The sequence below is a fragment of the Gopherus flavomarginatus genome, chromosome 19 (assembly GCF_025201925.1).
Source record: "Gopherus flavomarginatus isolate rGopFla2 chromosome 19, rGopFla2.mat.asm, whole genome shotgun sequence".
NCBI lineage: Eukaryota > Metazoa > Chordata > Testudines > Testudinidae > Gopherus > Gopherus flavomarginatus.
In genome coordinates, this window is record NC_066635.1 from 18,598,406 (window position 1) to 18,619,104 (window position 20,699).

General features: G+C 44.3%; 1 protein-coding gene across 2 annotated transcripts in view; it reads right to left on the reverse strand.

Moving 5' to 3' along the window:
* Positions 1-20,699, reverse strand: part of DHRS11 (dehydrogenase/reductase 11) — a 72,848-nt gene that overhangs the window by 44,096 nt on the left and 8,053 nt on the right. The window contains exon 1 of one of the 2 annotated variants that reach the window (XM_050929340.1): positions 3,716-3,784. The exons of the other annotated variant lie outside the window; for it this stretch is intronic. The gene's annotated coding sequence lies outside the window, so the exon portion shown is untranslated. Of the gene's footprint in view, positions 1-3,715; positions 3,785-20,699 lie in introns of those variants that run through there. 2 annotated transcript variants of the gene reach the window in all.

The window sequence follows — 20,699 nt, forward strand, 5'->3', positions numbered from 1 at the left end:
CTGGAAGCTGAGGAACCCAGTTGTATAGACCCAGCATTCAGCAACTCTTCACTTTGACTAACAATCTACGTCAGCTACTCTGATCCATGCTGGAGATAATGTACAGTTATGTACTAGTACGAGACACTCCCTGACCACAGATGTCTAGAGTGCCTCTAGCTCAGACTTTGTCAGTATTAGATCACAACGGTATTCTGCAGCTGAAGCATACCGTCACTTTTTGACTTGGAGGTCTGACATTAACAGTTGGGTGAAATCTTGCCCCACAGAAATCAGTGGGAATTTTGCTATTGACTTCAAATAGCCCCAAGACTTCATGCTATGTCCACTGGACTCTGCTGGCCAAAAACTGAACAAGCATTGCTTTTAGAAGAGACAGTCTAACTAGTTTTATCCATTAAGGACTTTAAACCAAGCCTCCAGGTTATCTGACTGTATGCTTGAACTGGTGGTGAATAACATTATCCAACAAACTGAGGGTTTTTTTTTTCTTCTATATTTGTAGTCATGATGCAATCCCAGTTTCTGCATGTATATTGGTTATTTATAAATCTTTGACAAATACTTTATACGTTCAGCCTATGGATTGTTTGTGAATTGCTTGTTCTTCTTTATTCATGGACCTGATTGGTCACCTATGTCATGTGGCTTTATATCTGTGCCTTGATTGGACTAAACTTTTTTAACAGGAGAATACTGAAGAAGGAACAAAGAATAATGGACAATGAACCAGGAATGGCTTTGTTTGCACAGGAATACCCTTATTCATATCTGAAGACAGGGATTCATACAAGGGTCAGTTGTAAACATTCAGGCCAACAAAACTATTTGCACAAATATTTGTAAACAGTGAATAAAAAAGCAACAAGAATACAGGAGAGCCAAAATGAATCTAAAGATATATTTGTAAATGCTGTCTGTTCAAAGAGACACGCTAAAAGAAATATTTCAGCTGTGTAAAATTAAGGCTAACAAATATTCATAAGAAACTCAGAAATACCTTTTTTCAGTGAAATATTAAAAACTGCCTAGAGAAGCTGAGATCTCATTATTTTCAGCTAAACATCGCTTCCTTCAGATTATCTGGGGCGAAACCACCACTGCCTAACCTCATTCTGACTTGTTTCTTTGTGCTCCTGTCTCAGGTGTCCAATCCTTAGTTTCCAGTAGGCAGTTTTGCTCAGGCATCTGTTTGATTCAAGAAAAACTATTTCTAACCACGGCAAAGCTAAGCCAAAACCTTCTGAGAAATGTGCTAAGCCCACATACAATTCCCAGCCTATTCAGAAGAGCAGGTTTCAAATGTTAAAATATATATGATTGCAATCTCTCTCAGGATAGAGCCTCTCCAATTTATCGAATGCTTTGAGCCAAATTCCGCTGTGGTAAAAGTGGGTCCAACTCTGAGTTTGCCCAGGCTAATCTCCCATACAATGGAAGTACACTGCACCATCTTACATATGCCACCTATCCCAATTTACCAGGAGAGTCCCTCTAGACCTGCCTGAATAAGCCTGGTTATAGATCATGCACTGTGCTATGGATATAGCTGAGCCAATATCATTCAAAGGTGGAAGTAATACATGCTAGGACCATTCTAACTTAATTATGCATCCCAGTACTCATGTCACAGCTAACATCTTTCTGTCTAGATACAGTAATTATATTTCCCCATTACCATAGTATATGAGCATCCCACACTCTTTAATGGATTTAGCCCCATTTTAGAAATGATGGGGAACTGAGGCACTAAGGGTACATCTACACCGCCAGCGGTAGCCTGAGACAGCAAGCCGCCAAACCCAGACTGATAGACTTGGGCTCACGCTAAAAACAGCTCTAGGGGTGCTTGGGCTCAGAACCCTAATGAGGAGGGTGGACTAGGCTTCGCAGTTTGAGTGACAATGTCTGCACAGCTACTTTCAGAAGGGTATCGTCAACCTGAGTCTGTTGGCCCATGTTCAGAGACTCATTGCCACAGGCTACGTCCATATACCCTCCGTGGCTTGTCCATAGTCACACAGGAAGCCCATGGCAAAGCAGGGAATTGGCCCCAGGTCTCCCAAGTCCTAGACTAGCTTCCTAACCACTGGACCATCCTTCCTTTCTTCCTCTAAGTGGCAAAAGAGAATTCAACAGGGCTCCTTATGGAGCTGGACAATATTGCACCTTACACCAATAGGAAAGTCAATACTGAGTGACAAGAGTCTCAAAGCCCCCTGCCAATAGGAAGTGAGATGAGGATCTGAATCAAACTGGAGAGACACATGCCCATCTCCCAGGAGCGCAAAGCAACAGACCAGCTCTGCCACTAAACCAGGAGACATTCAATTACACTGAAAGGTGGCAAATTCAAAACTGGCTAAAAGCGAAAACTCTTTCCACACTATGCACCATTTGACTGGATGGATTTAGCCCCATTTTAGCAATGATGGGGAACTGAGGCACTAAGGGTACATCTACACCACCAGCGGTAGCCTGAGACAGCAAGCCGCCAAGCCCAGACTGATAGACTTGGGCTCACGCTAAAAACAGCTCTAGGGGTGCTTGGGCTCAGAACCCTAATGAGGAGGGTGGACTAGGCTTCGCAGTTTGAGTGACAATGTCTGCACAGCTACTTTCAGAAGGGTAGCGTCAACCTGAGTCTGTTGGCCCATGTTCAGAGACTCATTGCCACAGGCTACGTCCATATACCCTCCGTGGCTTGTCCATAGTCACACAGGAAGCCCATGGAACTCATTGTCACAAAAGATCATTGAGGCCTAGATCTTAGCAGCATTCAGAAAGGGATTAGATATTTATATCACCAACAAGAATATCCCAAGTGAAATCCTGGCTCCATTGAAAGCAGTGGCAAAACTCCCATTGACTTCAACGGAGCCAGGATATCACCCCCTAGATACAATACAAAATATTGAAAGCAAACAAGATTTTCGCAAAGGATATAAACCCTCCTGATTCAGGGCTTCTGCCAACCTCTAATTAATGGGAGTCAGGAAGAAACTTTCCCTATGAACAGGTTATCCTATAACTTCAGGATTCTTGCACCTTCCTCTGGAGCACTGAGTACAGGCCACTGTTAGTGGTAGGATACTGATTAGGGAGAACTGAAAACTAGTTTGACCCACTATGGATCAAATTAGTTTCTATGTTCCTGTGGCAGTTGCTATGTTTTTGATGGCGTGAATTGCCTAGTGAGGAGGTAGAGCATGTTGCTTTCACGTCACACCCCACTCCCAGTACTTCTCAACAGTTAAACCTGTCAGACAAATTTTCCAACTCAACTAGATCATGAAATGTCCAGTCTGATATGTACAAGTCAAATTATTCCATTTATATTTTAATAAGTGTTCCTGTTACCTTAAAGCACATAAATAATTGTTCTCCGTATCACGATTAAAAAGATACTGCTTTGCAGTGATTGCTAATAGTGTTCTTACGGGCTGGGAGTGTGGACGGAGGGGAATATACCATTTCTATTGTGACAGCTCATTAAACCAATGTTTACCTTAAAGCGTGAATATCCTGAACTGAACATCTTAGGTTTCTGCCTTTTCCTAAATTCCACAAGGCAGTGCCATAACAGAGATTTAAACTCCCTCCTCCCCCGCCCTTGTTTTCTATCAGAACACTGCTGTTACCATTAAGAAGGAAGTAAATGTACTGCAGTCATACATGTCCATTTGCAAGACACTCTGCAGTCTTAGTTACTCACAGTGGGGAAGAGTTCAGTCAAAGACACTGTTGTCCAAAATACATGTAAGTGCTTCCACCCAGCAGGCCTCACTTGTTATGTATTACAGTATGGATCACTGCCTATCTGGAAGTAAATTTCCAAGGCAACCTGCAGATACAAAGCAGCGTGTATGCGTGCAGTATCTGAGGGGAAGATCTGAATTTCAATATCAGATAGGCAGATACTTTTACACACACACACTTCTATTTTATTCTACCACAACTGACTATATTTTTATACAGTTAGATGTTGCAAATTTGTTTTAATTCAAACTACATTTGGCGTGTTCTTGCAACCTTTGTGGGAGTATCTATGAAAGTCTGCTCCAGAAAGGTGGAACACACCTATGGATACACTGTATAAATTTAGAGCTTGATTCAAAGCTCATTGAAATAAATAGAAAGACACCCAAACACACATACCCTTGCATAAAATTATCTTACTAATGAACAAGTCATGATGATGCAACTAGGGGCAATGGGATTTAATTAATTAAAGGGAAAAATTAGGTTGAATGTTATAGAAATCTTTTTTGACAATTACATCTCTTGGGCTGTGGATCTGTCTCCCAAGGGAAGTAGTGATCTTTCAAACTAACCAGGACTAAGCATTAGAAAAATATTTCACGGGATAATCTGACAGCGGTTCCCAGGAGATGGTGTAGATGATCTAACAGGCCACCTCCATCTTGATTTTCTAGGGCTCCCCTCAAGTAAAATACACTTGGAGGCTGGCAGAGAAGCGGGGAAAGATGCCATAATTGAAGGATTTTTCAGAGTAACAATATTAAGCCAGGATCTGTGGTCAGTGCTTCCCTCGCCTGCAGTGTCAGCATCATACACCACAGTCCTCTGTAACAGCACAGCGGTTCAGCCAGCCTCCCACCAGAATACTCAGAACACTGGCCTCTGCTCTCAGTTTTTCCCCCCTGAAACCTCGCTGTGTGAGTCTCTGTATGGACAACAACTATAAATCAAAGCCAAGATTGTGAAAACGCAAATAAACAAAGGGTAAGGAATGTGCACCTGCTGTTTCCTTCTCTATACTGGAGCTGCTTTATAGATGAACATACGCACACACACACTTACCTTCCTCGCCTGCTTCCCCACAGTTACCCTAAACAGCAATGTCTATGTCTGCATCTAATCAGCCCAGTGTTCACCAAATCAGCCTGCACCAATGAACTCCACAATGCTTATGCCTGCATATGAAAAGAAAAAAAAAATACAGCTCAAGGAGCAGGCCCTCTGAGTCCTCTTACATCCCATGCCCATACAGGGGGACTGACAACGGAGCACGGAAAATACTTTATGCTACGGGATCTGCCGAGCAGGACTTGGCCTCTGTTCCGAGCATGTAGCCACAAGGCACTCCCTGGTTCTGGACACAGCCCTAATTTTTAAGCTCCTCTTCCCTTCAACATCCATTCAGAAAAGATGAACTGTAGGGCTGAACCTCCTCCAACTTACCCAAACTATCCCTATCCGCATCTAGCTGATGAATACTTCCTGACCCAGCATTTTACTTCCCATCTGCTCCCCTCCCAGCCCCACTTCTTGCACTCTCCCACATCCCCTAATAAGGATCATTGACCCTCTCAGCTTCCAAACCACCCAGTCTCAGATTTGCTAGATAGTTTGCTCATATCTGCCAGAGGCCCTGAATGTCTTGCTTCACCTTTGCCCCCTTCTCTTCATACTGATACCATCTGCAGCCTTGGGCCAACGCCACTTGCAGGCACATGGGGACAACATTTCTTTGTAAAACAGGGTTCATGGGTTGGAATGTCACCAAAATGATAAAGTGCCACCCAACACGGGTGACCTCACACACACTTATGTCAATTGTAAACTCTGAGGGACGGGCACTTTCTTTTTGTTTTTTGTACAGCACCTAGCACCATGGAGTCCTGGTCCATGAACAGGCCACCTGGGTGCTACCAACATACAAATAATAAATGACAACTTTAGACAGGGGTCTAAGAAAGACAGTCTTGGGGTTAAGGTTCAGGAGTGGGAACAAGGAGAGTAGTGCTATATTCCCAGTTCTGCCAGAGATTCACTGATTAACCATACTCTCTCTGCTTCAGTTTCCCCACCTGTAAAACAGGGCGTTGCAAGATGAGCCATTCATGGGCTTTGAGATCCTTGGGTAGAAGGGCAAAGTGTTAGTAGCAGCAAAGGACTGAGTCTGGTAAATTCCAGGCATGAATCACTCTGTTGCAACAAAGTTGGAAGGCGACAGATAAACTTCCAACAACTTAGCTGCAATCTGTGCCACACTATAAGGAACATCCCTGTCAGCAGAGCAGCCTGCTAACTGGTTGGAAATCACTCAAACACTATCATGAAAAGAACAGTACAAGAACAACAGGTCCCTGCTATAAGATCAGCCTTTTTTCCTTTTCAACACTCCCCAGTGTTTTGGTTTTTTTAAACATCCAAATACAGCGCTGGACATTTTTCCACACAGCCCCCTAAATCATTCAGACAAATATTTATGCCAGGGGTGTACAGGAGAGGAAATTATATTCCTCATGCATTTATCTCCATTTCATTGGCTACTACCACATGCCACTATAATCCTAAACAAATTCTCTTCTGAAAAGGAAGATTAATGCATGTTTGGAAAGGTGCAGGCTTCTCTCACAGGGCCCTGGTATTCCCCACTAGCAAAACACAGATGATGGTTACTGACTTTTAATAAGTTTTGGATTTATGACCCAAGGCCAGGAGAAGTGAAGGATTCAGCATACAGTGGTATAGTGATACTCAGAGTGAAAGACACATACAACAGAGATAGACCTTCCTGCTTCTGAGCAGAAACACACAGCTGCAGATTTGACGTATAGTAATTAAATAACTGCACAAATACCAACACTACTTTAGGCGACCAGCCACAATGGGCCATGTTCGGATCTAATTTACATCGGTGTTTGTGTCATTTACGTTCATATCAGATATATAGGTTACATTTCCATTTTCAATAAGTTCAGCTTTTTTTTAAAAAAAAGCTCATCAATTCACTTTCCTTTTCTATTCACCCCTAAAGTAATTTGAACTCTTTTTCTTTGTTGCTCTGACAAGGTCTTCACAAGAGTCCTGGACCACAAGTTGGACTCCTAGGCATTGTGGAAATGCAAATAAACAAAGGATAAAGAATGTGCACCTGCTGTTTTCTTCTCTATACTGGAGCTGCTTTAGAGATACAAATGAAATTAATAATAAACAAATAAATGAATAAATAAATTATTTTATTGATATGAGTCTTTGACCTTGATTCAGTACTTTGTTACTTATGTAATTCTCTTGAAATGGTAAGTAATGCCAGCAAGAGTCCACCCCACCTTTTTAGAAAAGTTTTACTAGATGTCTTTGTACTTATATAGCCCCGCGTTACCACTGTATCTCTCCCCATTTTGTGAAAAGGGATCTGAGGCACAGAAAGGTTAAATTATTTACCCTAGGTCACATGTGGAAGTCTGTGATCACCCTCAAACTTGATCTCCCAAGTCCCAGGTACATCTAGTAGCAGATTAGCACATGGGCCGATGGGTCCCGTGCCAATTTGGGGGCCCACACAGGAGCAGCTGGAACTCTGGCCAAGCCCTCTGCTTCTCCTCTTCCCCGAGGCCCGCCTCCAGCCAAGCTGGAAGCCTGTGGAAGTGCGGCTGAGTAAGTGAACCCCTCCTGGAGTTCACCTGAGTCCCTCTCTCTCCCCCTCGCTCGCTCCCTCCCTCCCCTCCCCTGTGCAGGGCTGACCCAAGTTCTCCGAAGTTCCCCTCCTCCCCCAGCCCCGGCTCCTTTTTGTCAAAACTGGGCATTTGTCCCACTTGCTCTTGCCAGGTAATCACCATGATGACCAGTTGGCAAAAAAATCAGGACATCTGGGGCCCAAATGGGAAGTATGGTCACCTTAGGCCAGGAGTACCCACACTTTTTCAGTTGTGCACCTCCATCTTATCCAGTCTGTGCCTCTCCCAGGAGCGGGGTTGGGGCCCCATGGTTAGGGGCTGTGAGTGAGGGTGCAGCTGGGGCTGGGGGCAGGGCTCCACCGCACCCCCCAAACATCCTTCTGAGCCCCCTTACAGGGGTGGGCCCCACAGTTTGGGGACCACCGACCAAGCTATGGTAAGAGCTGTCCAGTGAGCCCAGGCAGCTGTGGGGAGCCCAGGACCCTACACCTGCCTTGGGTGGGGGCCAGGGGGCCCAAGACCAGCCCCCAGCCTGTGTCCCTATCCCCCAGGGCAGGTGAAGGGTTCAAAGCTCCTCACAATGGCCCAGGCTCCCTGGTCAGCTCTTACCATGACCTGGCTTTGGGCCAGGCAAGGCTAGGGGGCGGGGCCTTGGGGGAGGGGGCGGAGCAAGGGGTGGGGCCCCAGGACAGGGGGTGATGTAGAGATCCCACATGGTCTTTGTGCCCGGGGCCCCAATATTTCTTAATTGGGCTCTGTGTATATCCCTTAACCATTGTCCCACCCTTCCACTCAATCTAATCACCCTTCTTACTGCTGGCTACATTTCTATGCACCTCTAACTGTGCTATAAAAAGTGAGACTACTCTTGGTGATAAAGCAGAAAGCACTATATATAAATCATAGCCAACCCTCAAAAGTGTCCACCTCTTCAGCGCTACTGATCCAGATCATTGTGGTCAGAAGATGAATTAGGAAGATGTATGACTAGGCAGATGGCCTGATTTATCTAATTTTTCCTCCATAAATGCCTATTCTATTTCAGCCATTGAGGCACAATAAGGTGCTTGGATGGCAAAATATCTTGATTGTACTGAACTGGAGGCTGTCCTTTTTTAACTCATTAAGAAATAATAAATAAATAAATAATAATGAACTAGGGAAGGGATGGGAGATTTCTAAAGCATGTTTGAAAAAAAAATACAGAAGGTTTTTTTTTAATTTGTTTTTTAAAATCTATTCAATTCACTCGATTCGAGGGTTGAGAAACTGTTTAGTGCAGTGAAGTATTTGTTTCAGCTGCTCACAAAACATAGTTACACGATCTCTTTCATATTTATTAGGAAAGGAATCTGGTCAGGGTCAAGGGGCAACGAAGGGTGGTTTCTTAGAGGCAGTTAGTATTCTGTCTCTCTCAGCCCTTGCTTCCACTAAATAAAAACCAAGCCTCTGAAGGGGGCCAGGAAATTTTGAAGGTCATTAAAATTTTTGAAGGTAGTAAAAAAGCCTCTGGCAAGCTGTGTCTGGGCTCAATTTAGTGTCAAAATTAATGGGGCTCCCCTATGGTACAGAAGCTTTCTGAGCTGCGTGCTCCTGATGGGTGCTTCATCTAACAGTCTCTGCAATCCTTTCCTGTAAATAAGGGAAAATCCAGCCCAAACAAAAATCCCTGCCTCTTATGAGACCAATTTTTACTCCTCAATAACAGTGGTCCAGCATTTGGGGGAAGCAGTGGGCAGGTTCCAACCCCCCTTGGAAGACAAGAGCAGGCAGCAGCATTTTCCAAGACCGGAATGGCAACACAACAAGAAAGCACTCAGAGCCTGATTTCTCCCACTGAAGTCAATAGAAGTGGTGGATGCTCAACACCTCTGAAAATCAGGCCTCCCCCATGTTCACTCAGGAGACAGCTGTTTGAGGGGTTGTTACAGTTTTCTGAACATGTGACAGGTAATAAAGACTGCAACACAGGCCAGCAAGGTTCACCTTGTCTTTATTAGACCGCCCAGCATTTATATTCTCCTCAGCCAACTGGGAGCACGCACACACCTACCTGTGCTCCCTACCAACATTCTGCCACTTCCTGAATCAACACCCCGTTAAACTGCCTAGCGGCAGTGACTTTATCCTCAGACCACAACAGCTCCCTACCACACCACAATGGAGATAGCCCTGCATGCTGACCTGGCCTTAACCTTTCAAGTTACTGCACATAAGCCTGATCCTGCAAATACAGGAGTAACTCAGCACACAGGAGTAGTCTGGTTGATGCAAATAAACCAAAGGGCTGTTAATGAAGAAGCAAGCAACTACCTACTTGTGTGTTCTACCTACAAGAGAAACAGTCCTGGTTTAGGTTTATTTCTTAAAGATACAGGATTAAAAATCACAGTGGATAACATTCTCATATTACTTTCTGGGATTGTCTCCTTGAAAACTGATGTTTGCAATGTCAGTCCCAGAAACAAGATGGGTGGGGTAATATCTTTTATTGGACCAAACTTCAACTGGTCAGAGAGAAAGAATCTTTTGAGACACTCGGAGACAACGGGAGTTGATCCAATAAAAGATATTACCTCATCCATCTTGTTCACCTGTAAAACTGAGTTATTTTAGAGATACGTTGTAAACTGAAATATTACAAAGAAGCTACTTGAATATCCTTAACAAAATGTCTAATTACTTAACCTAGAAAATTCCAAGACAATTTCTGAGGTTGATGATGCAGCAGGCTAATCATTTTGAAATCCAGTACATTTCTCATTAAGTGTTCTCAAGCTGCTTGCTGTTCTGTACAGTTCTGTCCCGAGGCTAATTAACCTGGGGCAGGTTAAAACATCAGTAGCAAAAACGTACCATTTACCCTCAACAAGAAAGAAAATTTATATTTTACCTCTGCACCTAGGAGTCCCATTCATAGACAAGGACCCCATGTTTCTAGGTGCTGTACAAATATAGAACAAAAAGACAGCGTCTCCCTGTCCCAAAGAGCCTACAACAGGGGTTCTCAAACTGGGGGTCAGGACCCCTCAAGGGGTTGCGAGGTTATTACATGGGGGATCACGAGCTGCCAGCCTCCACCTCAAACCCCACTTTGCCTCCAGTTTTTATAATGTTGTTAAATATATAAAGTGTTTTTAATTTATGGGGGGGGGGGTCACACTCAGAGGCTTGCTATGTGAAAGGGGTCACCAGTACAGAAGTTTGAGAACCACTGGTTTACAATCAAAGTATAAAACAAGAGATAAACAGAGGGCAATAGACGGACTGATGGGGATGTACAAAGAAACAATGAGACAATATTGGTCAGCATGACAAACCGTGATATTGGTACATCAGCCTAGTTGCTGACAATTTTTTGTTAGGAATCGTAGTAAAGGAGAGTTTTAAGGAGGGACTGAAGAGGAGAATGAGATAGCTTTGCAGATGTATAAGGGGAGCTCCTCCCAACTGCAAGAGGCAGCGTGGGAGAAACTACGATGGAGCTTGTTTGAAAATTGAACAAGCAGGTCATTGGGGCTAACACCACGGGCCAGTTGGAGGCAGCAGTTGACATTTTAATAGTGAACTATAGATGGCAGATATGATGGGAATAAGCTGTGTAAAACCTTGAAGGTGAAAACAAGTCTCCATGCATCAGAACTGGTGGGGATTTTTACCCACGAAAGGTTATGCCCAGGTAAATCTGTTAGTCTTTAAGGTGCCACTGGACTCCTTGTTGTTTTGTGGATACAGACTAACACAGCTACCCCTCTGATAGAAGCAGCTTATGTTTGTTGAGATAGAGAAGGGACAATCGGTGAAGTGAGTCAGAGAGCCAGGTAGCATGATAAAAGCGATGGGTTTGGAAAAATCACCTTTGCAGCAGCATTCTGAATGGACATGAGCAGGACAAGACTGCACTTCACAATGCCAGAGAGAAGGATGCCACAGTTATTGAGAGGCAAGATGATGAAAGCCTAGACAAGAGTTGTAGCTGTGTGGCTGGAAAGGAAAGGTCATATGTTAGAGATGTTATGCAGAAATAATCAGCAAGATTTAGGGCTTATCCATATGAAGCAGACTTCAGTAAGCTGGGGTGTAAATCTACTCCACACTAACCTGCCTCACTACCTGGGTGCACGCTGCTGACATAAGTTAACAGTTCTTTTGATCTTGTCCAGTTTGAAGGACTAGATCAAAGCATTCTCACAAAACTGTGAACGTGCGGCAGTAGAGTGCACAAGGACACTTAGACCACGGCAGCCTAGTGTGGAGTAGAATCACCTCCCAGTTTACCATGATCTAAACCGGGGTAGGCAACCTATGGCACACGTGCCGAAGTAGCCACGCAAGCTGATTTTCAGTGGAACTCACACTGCCCGGGTCCTGGCCACTGGTCTGAGGGGCTCTGCATTTTAATTTAATTTTAAATGAAGCTTCTTAAACATTCCAAAAACCTTATTTACTTTACATACAACAATCATTTAGTTATATATTATAGATTTAAAGAAAGAGACCTTCTAAAAACATTAAAATGTATTACTGGCAAGCAAAACCTTAAATTAGAGTGAATAAATGAAAACCCAGCACAGCACTTCTGAAAGGTTGCCAACCCCGATCTAAACGTTTGCATAGACGAGCCCTTAGACACAGCCTGGATGTGACGACCTAGAAAGGAGTTCAGAGTCCAAGATGATGCCCAGATTACAGGCCTGAGTGACAAGTACGATACTAAAGTTGTTCCCAGTGATCAAGAAAGGAAGCAGCGAGGAGGGATTGAGGAGAATGACTACAAACTCTGTTTTAGCCATGCTGAACTTCAACTGACGGCTAGAAAGCCAAGAGAAGAGATCAGAGAGACAGGCCAAGATTTTAGACTGGACAGAAAGAAATAAGTTTGGAGTAGAAAGGTAGCTTTAAGAGTCATCTTTGCAATTTACATGGAACCTAATTTACTCCCATGTTAATACACAGAGAGAATTTAGTGTTTAATTAAATGACCAAAATACTGTACTGTACAAAGTACACATAAAGCCTAAAGCTTTCCTCTTGCCTTATGTTTTATAATTCTGGCACCAATTACTGTGGTTCAAAGTGATTGGCATTTAGTGGCACATCACAGTATTCAGAAAATTAAGACTATTCAAGTCTTAATGGTCTAGAGTTCTGGGAATTTCAAGCTCAGGATTGAAAGATGTTGAACACAACCCACATCGAACCAGAGGCACCAAATGCTGGGAAGCAGATGTGCAGTTCGGGTTGGACCCAAAAGCACTGAAAGGATACTTAGATAAATATGAACCAATTAAGCTTAAAGCCCCACAATTGCTGAAGCTGTTGACGCTGCTATAAAATAAATCCCACCCAGGCATGAGTTTATGTTCTGTATTTATGCTGCCTGTTCCAAAGGATAAATGTCAGCTTGCAGCACTTGAATCATAAAAGCAAGTGCTTTTCAATTCACTTCTTTGTTGTGGCCCCTTATGGAAGTGATACAGGTAATGCCATGGAAAGATCAGGATGTCCAGGTTTCCATACTGTGCAATACACACGTAAGTACAAGCCTTTAAAAAGTAACCAAGTCACCCTCCTTGCACTTGAGACATTTGAGCACCTCTTAACCTGGACTCACAATTTAAGTCATGGTGCAGTCACATGGTTTGCATTTACATGGCAGAAAATGCATCCCCTCTAAATCTCTCTCTAAGACGAATCCACAGGTGAAAAAAGGAGGATCAAAGGGAAAGGCAGTTATTTATGGGTCTGGTCTAATCACATGCAAGACATTCTCCTCCTCTCGTTCTGGAATTGTGACACTGGGCACTGACACACCACACGTCTGGTCTAACATTTAGAGGGTGCGTCTCATCCAGAAGGCCCCCATAGCTCTTTGAAAATGATCACGCAATAACAACACTCCCATAGCACTTTTCATCTTCAAACCATTTTGCAGACAAAGTAATTAATCTTCCCAGCACACAGTGCTTAGATACCACAATGAGAAATATCATTGAAAAAACTTAACCTAGGTAAATTAGATTATTAGCCCCCTTTTTACAGATGGAGAAACTGAAGCAAGTAACTTTCTCCAAGTTCTTACACCAAATCATGGGGGAGAACCTATATTAAACCCCCAAGTTCCCTGTCCTGTGCTCACACTGCTAAACCATGCCCTGCTAAATGCAGGAATCGCTTTATCCTGTACTGACACACAATCATATTGGAGTTTAAATCAGGGGCGGCTCCAGGCCCCAGAACACCAAGCACATGCTTGGGGCGGCAAACCACGGGGGGCGCTCTGCCAGCGCCGCAAGGGCGGCAGGCAGGCTGCCCTCGGCAGCTTGCCTGCGGAGGGTCCGCCGAAGCTGCGAGACCAGCGGACCATCCGCAGGCACGCCTGCAGAGGGTCCGCCGAAGCTGCGAGACCAGCGGACCGTCCACAGGCACACCTGCAGAGGGTCCGCCGAAGCTGCGGGACCAGCGGACCGTCCGCAGGCAAGCCGCAGAAGGCAGCCTGCCTGCCGTGCCTGGGGCGGCAGAATTCCTAGAGCCGCCCCTGGTTGAAATACATTCATCTGTTTAAAAGCATCAAGTAAATCTACTAGGGCTGCTAACTTTATAATTGCACGAAACTGAACACTCCTGCTCTGCCCCTTCTCCAAGGCCCCACCCCCACTCACTCCATCCCCCCTTCCTCCATCGCTCACTCTTCCCCACCCTCTCTCACTTTCACCAAGCTGGGGCCGGGCGTTGGGGTATGGGAAGGGGTATGGGCTCTCGGCTGGGGGTGCAGGCTCTAAGCAGGGCAGAGGATGAGGGGTTTGGGGTGAAAGGGGATGTCAGAGCTCCAGCTGGGGCTGCAGGCTCTGGGATGGGGCCAAGGAAGAAGGGTTTGGTGTGCAGGAGGGGGCTCTGGGCTGGGGTCGGGAGTTAGGGTGCAGGGCTGTGAGGGCTCTGGGGTAGGGACAGAGATGGGGGTTTGAGGTGTGAGAGGGCACTCTGGGCAGGGGCAGGGAATTGCGGTCGCGGATGGTGAGGGCTCTGGCTGGGGGTGGGGCCGGGGTGAAGAGCGAGGTCAGGGCTCCAGCTGGGGGTGTGGGCTCCGGGCTGGGGCAGGGAGTTGGGGTGCGTGGAGGGTGCGGGGTCCCGACACTGCTTACTGCGGCGCCGAGGAAGCAGCCGTCAGGTCCCAGTGGCCTCTAGGCGCATGGGTGGCCAGGTGACTCTGCGCAGCGTGCACTGCCTTCACGCCTGCAAGCATCACCCCCCGTAGCTCCCACTGGTCACAATTCCCAGCCAATGGGAGCTGCAGAGGCAGTGCTGGAGGCAGGGGCAGCACGCAAAGCCTCCCAGTCCCTGGCTGCCCCAGTGCTTTAGGGGCCATAGGGAGCTGGCATCTGCATGCAACTAGGGCAGGCAGGGAGCCTGCCATAGACCTGGACTTCCCTGCACTGCCAACCGGACTTTTAACAGCCCGGTCAGCAGTGCCAGAGTCGCCAGGCTCCCTTTTCGACCAGGTGTTCCGGTCAAAAACCAGATGCCTGGCAACCCTACAATCTACACAACTGTTTAGGACATATTTACCTGAACATGTCATGCTTACCTGAAGCCGGAGGAGGAATTTATTAAGCAGACAGAATGTAATGAGCTGGAATTTGGCCAGCATTCCTGTTCTTGTGGAAAATGCCATTGGATTGTTAATGGTCACAAGATCCTGACTGAACATCACATGTCAAAAACAGTGCAACACATCCTAGTACCTTGGTACAGTACTGACTAGGAGGAAAGAGTGCTAGCTACTGAATCGCAAACAACCTAGCTTTTCCTTGGAGGTTTCTTATCCAGGTATTAGCCCAACCCAACGGGCTTTCCTTGCAAGAGGGGAAATATTGTAGCACCTGATATGGCTACAGCTCTTATGCAGGTTGCTTGCATTTACCCGATGAGCTGTATATGAATAGGGCGTTTGACTGGGACTCAAGACCTAATTTGAATTCTTGGTTCTGCCAATAATCTTGGACAAATCATTTCCTCTCTGGGCCTGTTTCTCCTTTTGTCTGTCTGTTTAGAATGTAAACACTTCAGGAGGGACTTCACGGCAGGCACACTACAGCCCTCATCTCCGCTGGGCTCTCTCTTTGCCTTACTGTACTACTAATCATTAAAAATAATAAATATACAAGTGGGATATATCGGGGACGGGGGGTAAAGATTGAACGTTTATATAAAGTGCATGTAGCAGGGAGACTGAGGCCCAGCATTTCTCTTCCCCCCTCCTCCTACATACAGCTTGCTTGAAAAGGAAAGCACTAATCTGTTAAGAGGCTGGGCGGCCAGAATTTACAGTCAATAGCTCATCTTATCAAAGGCTGTTTCTTGAGCAACCTTGACAAAGTAGACTCTGGTTATAAATGTTACCTTTGATCAATAACTGTCACAAATGCGTTAAAATTAACCTGTTAAAGCTTGTAATTGGAGTCATATTGTATCACGCTGCGTATAGCCTACCAAAAAAAAGATGTTTTGTAGGACAAAGTCCATTATAAAAGCAATCCGAGGAAAAAATCAAAACACACTCTGTGAAACCAGTTATATCCTGATGGTGTCTCATCTCCCAAAAATCCCCTTTGTTAGTTTGGGTGTCTCTGGTCCTCCTGTTTTGTCTTATTTATTAAGAACGGGGGTGAGGGGGAGGGAGAATGACTGGCTAAGGGAACTAGGTAATGGGATCCTGAATCTTTTACCTTTCAGGCCCTGATCCTAATTCAACCTAGATCAGTAGTGGTTGAAAGTTACTGCATTTGGTAGACATTGGGTGGCCTGTGTAATAATAAATAATAAGAAGATATCAACTCACTCATCTATTTTTTATTATAGTAGCACCTAGCAGGCCCAGTTGTGGACTGGGACCCCATGGTGCTAGGTGCTGTACAAACACAGAACAAAAAGAGGGTCCCTGCCTCAAAGAGCTTCCAGTGTAACTAGTCCAATGGCCAGATGTGTGGAGAGAGAAAAGGAAAAAAGTTCCGATTTTGTTTGTTTTTTTAGCAGAAAGGCTAAGATTGAAAGAGACAGCTGAGCTCCCTCTCATCCTTAGCCTGAGCCACCCGGATCAGGGCAAGGAACACAGGTGGGGCTCTGTGGAGAAGCTGTGCATGTTCTGTACATAGAAGACTTCAGTTTCCTGGGCTGTCAATCCAGGAACATTCACAAGCAATGAATTCACAACAACATTTTAAAAAAGCCTGTAGGTTAATGAAAGAAGTGACAGCCACCACGAGCTACCGTAATGCAAATTATCAAAGGGAGGAGATATATGGATCTCTGACTGTTGAAGGATGTGTGTTAAAACCAAGAGGAGGAAATAAGCACCTCACACTGCTCAAATGTTCCGGGTGGGGTGGGGTGAGGAGGGTGTGTACGCGCGTGGTGTGGGTGGGGATGTGTGTGTGGGTGTGCGCGTGCCACTACCTGTTTCCAGAGGAAGCCACATCTAGGCCTCCTCAGCTAGAAAGCTGCCTCAGTGCAGGACTCAAAGGGGAATTTAAGATGGAAAAATGATTTCCCAAGAGAAACACAAATCATACAAAGCAGCAGCATGGTCCAGAGGAAAGAGTCATGGGCTGGGAGATAGGAGACCTTGGTGCGACTCCCACCCCACCACTGACCTGATGTGTGACTTTAAGCCAGTTACTTTATCAATCTGTGCCTCGGTTTTCTCATCTATAAAATGGGGATAATGATACCAATTTTCTACAGCATTTTGAGACCTGTAGACAAAAAGAGTGAAATTACCTTTGGATACCTATCATATCATCTACAGCTAGATTCCTTGGCAGCCGTGAGCACAATTCCATAGTGCATACCAGTATTAGAACACAGTTAAGGCTCACTCCTTGCCACCTGTCTCCAAGGTACATTGCAACCATGATCAGTGCTGGCAAATAAAGAACAAGTATTTGCAAATCTTAAAGAAAAGGAAATTGCCATCAAGTGGCAGAGGAATTAAGAAGCAATGGGAAGGATAAAACCACCAAAAATCTCAGCACCCTTGAAACTTTTCCACCTATACGGCAACCAGCAGCCTAATGAACGATCAACTTTTCTGAAATGGGAACAGACCCTCAGTCTGTCTAAACAGTTTCACAGGTTAAGCCAATTGACACCAGCTGAGGATCTGGTCCCAAATGAATACAGCTAGGATGTGAGGATGATCCCTATATAAACTAGAAAGAAAGGTGTTTAAAAAGCATTTCACAATTCATCCTGACCCTGGCAAAGCCAATGTGAAAGCAGTTTAGCCCTGTGCAGACCAGCAGCTGGTTTAGAAACAGTTTTCAATCCCCCTAAGCAGCCGCTAAATGTAAAGAAATATTAGGTAGCCCCTTGAGCAGTGGTTAGCACAGCTGCATCAAGTTTAAGCAAGGATACCACTGAACTCATCTTTTTGCTACAGTCAGAGCTGTGCTCCGTCTGCTATTTTTTTGCTGCAGCTGTGTCCCCAGGGCGTCAGTGTAACGTGCTTCTGCGTCTGCCTCCCCTGGCTGTGTCTGGATTGTGTTGTGCGCACAGCACACAGACTATCAGACAACATGCTTCTCTTACGTTCCCCTCTTGTGGTGGAGTGGCAGGGAGCCAAGGAAATGCTTTAATTCTGTCTTATTCTTGTAATGCTGTGTCCCAAGCTTAATGCTGCAACATGAACTACAATGTCCTCGGTAGCGACCAGCATCTCACTGTTAAAAGGACGAATGCACATAAATAAAACATGGATAGAATTAACATGGATGAGGTGAATACACTTCTGAAGTCTACTACATTTAGACAAAAAGAAACAAAAAAATCTACCTCTTTACTCCAAACCTATCTGCTTAAATAGAAAACTACAGAGCTGTGCAAGAGGCAGCGTGGTCCAGTAGGTAGGGCACTGGACCGGGACATAAGAGGCCTGGATTCTATTCCTGACACTGTTCATGGACAAGTCACCTCATCTCTCTGTGCCTGTATTCTCTCCTACCCTTTGTCTTGTCTATTTGGATTGGTTGGGATGTGCATAAGGACCACAGAGGGGGTGTTAAATCCAGCCCGAGAGTTTTAAATAGCAGTTTTAGGTATAGATTCACAGCCTAGGGGTTGAGGAGAAAGGATTTCTCTCAGCCCAACTGAGCACTTTTATCACATAAATATACAGTCCATACATTGATGACTAAGATCAGTAGGGAAAAGAGAAAATCACCAGCTAAGGGGATACAGTACAGTCTGAATGGACCTGAAAGAGAACAGGATGCCGTATTTTGACTGTGAATTCTCTGGGCAGAGGGACTCTATGCTTATCTATTAGTCTTATTGTGAAGCATTCTACCACCTACCGCCCTGTGTTAATAATACATGATTTAACGTTGAAAGCCTTCTTACAATTGTACAGGTTAAATTAGCACTAATACGTACCCTTAAAATTACACAGACTAATGTTCTGCTGGCTGATAAGAGAGAAAGAGTAGCAGAGTGACTTGCTATCTGGTTTCATTCTTACACATGGAATTCATTTTCATATCCCATAGGAGCAGCTTTGTTCTCTTGATCTCTACTCTAGGCCTCTTACAGAGAAAAACATTTAATATGTTCCTGCATTCTAATAAAAAAAAAAAGGCAGCACGCGTTACAAGTGACAGGATGTACAGCTGTCTATTATGCCTCCAAGCCATATAGACCCTACACTTACCGATAAATACTCATACATTTTATCTCAGGTGTAGAGAGTTGCAAAATGTAACTGATGCATTACATTTTTAAGTAAGAGGAGCAGAGGATGTTCTATCAGCCAGTACAGCCAGGAGATGAGATATTTTATTCTCAATGACATGAACAGATCTCAAATATTGCTTGAATTTTCTTGCTACTTTAGAAACATATGAGTTTTTAATATTCAGCTGTGTTACTAAGTCTTCTCAGTTACAACACTCTCAAATTTGTCATGGTGCCTTTCTCAACACCCAAAGAAAAATGCTACAAAAATACAGGTTTCAGACTACAAAATGGTTTTATGAAACTGAAGTCAGAAATTCAAAATGGAAAAAGCCTTGCAGGTCAGAGTCCAACAACCAAAACACAACACTGCTTGTACACACAATTCTTCTCCCACAGAGAGGATAAGAGAAACCACACAAGTGATTCGCTTAATGCAAAGTACTAAATGCTCTGGGCCAATTCAGAAAAACACTTAAGTACATGCTTGACTTTAATACATTCATTGCCAAAAAAACTTTATTACTGAGGAATCAAGGTTGACTAGCAGCACCGGTACCCTTCAACAACATTGAGTACACTTGTACTTAAACCTTGGAAAGCCAGGGAACATTGGGTTACTCTACACACCAAGAACTGTATTACTGCTTAAATGCCTCAAGGATTCCACTTAAACACAAGTCTTTAGCCAAATTAATTTATCAGACTTGCACAGAAAAAGCAGGGTTATCTGATTCTTGCAGGGTTATCTTATTCCTCCAAACCTGAATTATAGAAGAAGACCACAATTGTACCACTGACACAGGTAACCCTTACTCGCAGGCATAGTGCATTGAGTAAGATTTAAAGACTTTCACTGGTGAGAAACTGTTTTAACGGAGTAACGAACTTCTATGTGAGTCACTGTTGCTGAATTGAGCATGTACAGAATTTTATTTTAGACCGGGGTCGGCAACCTTTCAGAATTGGTGTGCCGAGTCTTCATTTATTCACTCTGATTTAAGGTTTCACATGCCAGCAATACATTTTAAAGTTTTTACAAGGTCTCTTTCTATAAGTCTATAATATATAACTAAACTATTGTTGTATGTAAAGTAAATAAGGTTTTAAAATGTTTAAGAAACTTCATTTAAAATTCAATTAAAATGCAGAGTCCCCTGGACCAGTGGCCAGGACCTGGGCAGTGTGAGCACCATTGAAAATCAGCTCGCGTGCCGCCTTCGGCACCTGTGCCATAGGTTGCCTACCCCTGTTTTAGACCATCACTACTGGACACTATTATATAGGATAAAACCAAATGACTAAAGTTAGCTCTTTATTGTGCCACACAGATAAAATAACTATCGATCCAAATCAAACCACACAGTAAGTACTGTACTTACTGAAACCAAATGATACTCTTACTAAAAAATAATTCATAGAAGAGATCCAAAAATATTCATTTTTCACATTTTTGACCAGTTCTAACATTTTACATTTATTTTAAAGTCAAATAAAGAGAGTGTACCACTCTCACCACCACTTAAAACCCCAAAACAAAAT